The following is a 4,306-nucleotide window of genomic DNA, read 5'->3' on the forward strand; positions in this document are numbered from 1 at the left end:
TTTTGTTCTCCATATTTTAATAGGCACAACTAAAAGGCACCTCAGGTAAACAATGGAGATGGATGGATACTAGTATACTTATGGATGGACTGCCGAGTGCCGACACAGAGGTAGCTACAGCCGTGGACTACCGTACTGTGTCTGCTGCTAATATAGACTGGATGATAATGAGATGAAATCAATATATATATATATGTATGTATATATAATATCACTAGTACTGCAGCCGGACAGGTAGATAATATATTTATTAGGTAATGATGACTGATGACGGACCTGCTGGACACTGTCAGCTCAGCAGCACCGCAGACTGCTACAGTAAGCTACTATACTATAGTAGTATGTACAAAGAAGAAAGAAAAAAAAAAACCACGGGTAGGTGGTATACAATTATGGATGGACTGCCGAGTGCCGACACAGAGGTAGCTACAGCCGTGGACTAACGTACTGTGTCTGCTGCTAATATAGACTGGATGATTGATAATGAGATGAAATCAATATATATATGTATGTATATATAATATCACTAGTACTGCAGCCGGACAGGTAGATAATATATTTATTAGGTAATGATGACTGATGACGGACCTGCTGGACACTGTCAGCTCAGCAGCACCGCAGACTGCTACAGTAAGCTACTATACTCTATAGTAGTATGTACAAAGAAGAAAGAAAAGAAAAAAAACACGGGTAGGTGGTATACAATTATGGATGGACTGCCGAGTGCCGACACAGAGGTAGCTACAGCCGTGGACTAACGTACTGTGTCTGCTGCTAATATAGACTGGATGATTGATAATGAGATGAAATCAATATATATATGTATGTATATATAATATCACTAGTACTGCAGCCGGACAGGTAGATAATATATTTATTAGGTAATGATGACTGATGACGGACCTGCTGGACACTGTCAGCTCAGCAGCACCGCAGACTGCTACAGTAAGCTACTATACTATAGTAGTATGTACAAAGAAGAAAGAAAAAAAAAACCACGGGTAGGTGGTATACAATTATGGATGGACTGCCGAGTGCCGACACAGAGGTAGCTACAGCCGTAGACTAACGTACTGTGTCTGCTGCTAATATAGACTGGATGATTGATAATGAGATGAAATCAATATATATATGTATGTATATATAATATCACTAGTACTGCAGCCGGACAGGTAGATAATATATTTATTAGGTAATGATGACTGATGACGGACCTGCTGGACACTGTCAGGTCAGCACAGCACCGCAGACTGCTACAGTAAGCTACTATAGTAGTATGTATAAAGAAGAATGAAAAAAAAAAAAAACACGGGTAGGTGGTATACAATATTATATATATATATATATATATATATATTATATACAATTATATATATATATATATTAAACTGGTGGTGATTGATTATTAAACTGGTGGTCACTTCAGGTCACGTTGCAACTTGCAACTAGTACTCCGAGGCCTAAGCAGACAATCACAAAATATATTATTATACTGGTGGTCAGTGTGGTCACAACAATGGCAGTGTGGCACTGACTCTGGCAGCAAAAGTGTGCACTGTACGTTATATGTACTCCTGAGTCCTGCTCTCAGACTCTAACTGCTCCCCACTGTCAGTGTCTCCCCCACAAGTCAGATAATACACTTACAGTCACACTATCTAATCTATAAATATCACTTCAGCAAGTAGTATAGTAGTATACAGTATAGTAGTACTCCTCCTAATAATGCTCCCCAAAATACTGTGTCTCTCTCTTCTCTAAACGGAGAGGACGCCAGCCACGTCCTCTCCCTACGACTCTCAATGCACGTGTGAAAATGGCGGCTACGCGCGGCTCCTTATATAGAATCCGAGTCTCGCGATAGAATCCGAGCCTCGCGAGAATCCGACAGCGTGATGATGACGTTCGGGCGCGCTCGGGTTAGCCGAGCAAGGCGGGAAGATCCGAGCCTGCTCGGACCCGTGTAAAAAACCTGAAGTTCGGGCGGGTTCGGATTCAGAGGAACCGAACCCGCTCATCTCTAGTACACACATGCCGTGATGAGCGATGTCACAAGTGACATTGCTCACATTGCGCATGCTGCACCTCCGACCGCCAACATGCAATCAGCGAGCACGGTTGCGCGCATCGTTGAATGCTAGGACCATACACACTAGACGATGTGAACGATATATCGTTCACAATCGTTGGTATCGGCCATATCGGTCATAATAATCGTCTAGTGTGTATGGCCCTTATGTCTAAAAATTCAATAGTTCACTGTAGCAACAAAGTTATAAAACTGAGTCCATCTGCTCAGACATGGATTCAGTAGTCAAAATCCTGACATCAAGCGCAGCGTGTCCCTGTGCTCGCCACGTCACAGGGTCAGTGGCACGATTCGCTCTCCACACTATAATATTCCCCCTCAGGTGGTGGCGTGGACCACCACCCTAGTGGGAATACCAGGGATTTCAACCGCTGACATTTTGACTGTTGTAGAGATTCCGGCGTCTGTATTTTGACGTTTTGACGGCCGGGATCCCGACAGTTGGGAGATTAACTGCATCCCTCAGACATGGCTAGTTACAGCTCTATGTACATAAAATGAATAGGTAGCTATGTACCAAGTTAAATAGGATGCCCAGTGTAGTTATAGGTAGGCCTGTGGCATCCAATGATTTGTGGTTGTCTGTTCACAGATGTGATAAGGATGAATAACGTACTAAAAACTGAAAGTAGTAGGAGAGCTGACACATGAATGAATGAGCCCATTGTTAAATATCACATTGTGCCTCACTATGTTACTCATACACTTCTGCCTAAAGTTATTTTTATGGCCTACTGTACCCATTATACTCCTGTGGAAAAGCATAGAGGAACACTGTAAAAGTGTACTTTATTTCTTAATGTCAAAAAGAAATTGTTCACATAAAGTTTTTTTTGTTTGTTTGTTTATTGTAGTAATGTCGGTATTATTTCTCTTCTAAACTTGAAAACCCCCAAAACATAATTTTCCATTTTTTTAAAATAATTAAACACAGAGCTAGGAAACCACAATGGGCTGAATATATTACTTAATGCACAGTCTTACACCCACTTACCACTTGAAATAAGACATACACTCATAGCGTATTCTGGATTATTTCTTGAGATTCACTTACTATGTTTTTAATGTACTTTTTAGCAATACAGCCTGAAATAACCTCTGTTTTTGCTCTTCAGGCTTCTTAAAGTAAGATGAATGGCCTATTTTACAAGCAGACCAGTCTACTGAAAGGAACAAAACATACTTTGCATTTAAATATAACCATTTGTTATAAAATCTTGTACAACAATACATTGAGGCAAAAGCTGCAGGTTTTTTTATAGCTCTTAAATGCGTAAAGAAGAAAGTTGGAAGGGCAAAATGTTATTGAAAAAGATTTGAAACCTGGAAAAACAGAAAATACTACTCAGTGCAAAGTGCAGCAGGATTTTTATTAGATGCTTTCAACAAAGAAATAATCGTGCATCAACCAAATAAATCACCAATAATGATGCTCCCTGCAATAGGGAAGGCGCTGATTCAGAGATGTGAGCAGGTGCATATTTTACCTATGGGCTGCAGGACTTCAGCTACAACCCCCTGTAAAATCCGCCACTGCAGGGAGTGAGTCAGTTGCAGTTTGCGACTGCACTGACTACACAGTGACGGGCAGTGACGACTTTATTAGAAGTCCTACCTGCCAGTCAACCCCAGTACAGGCAGTCCCATTGGGAGGTGTTTCCTCCCTCCGGGACTGTCAGACCAGGCCGCAATCCCCTGGGAGCAATCGGCGCATGAGCAGTCAAGCTGCGGCTTGACTGCGCATGAGTAAACCGTGGCATCTATGGACTACAGCCGATACAGGCCCTCATTCCGAGTTGATCGCTCGCAAGGCGATTTTAGCAGAGTTACACACGCTAAGCCGCCGCCTACTGGGAGTGAATCTTAGCTTCTTAAAATTGCGACCGATGTATTCGCAATATTGCGATTACTAACTACTTAGCAGTTTCAGAGTAGCTTCAGACTTACTCTGCCTGTGCGATCAGTTCAGTGCTTGTCGTTCCTGTTTTGACGTCACAAACACACCCAGCGTTCGCCCAGACACTCCCCCGTTTCCCCGGCCACTCCTGCGTTTTTTCCGGAAACGGTAGCGTTTTTTCCCGCACGCCCATAAAACGGCCTGTTTCCGCCCAGTAACACCCATTTCCTGTCAATCACATTACGATCGCCGGAGCGATGAAAAAGCAGTGAGTAAAAATACTATCTCCATTGTAAAATTACTTGGCGCAGTCGCAGTGC

The sequence above is a fragment of the Pseudophryne corroboree genome, chromosome 4 (assembly GCF_028390025.1).
Source record: "Pseudophryne corroboree isolate aPseCor3 chromosome 4, aPseCor3.hap2, whole genome shotgun sequence".
NCBI lineage: Eukaryota > Metazoa > Chordata > Amphibia > Anura > Myobatrachidae > Pseudophryne > Pseudophryne corroboree.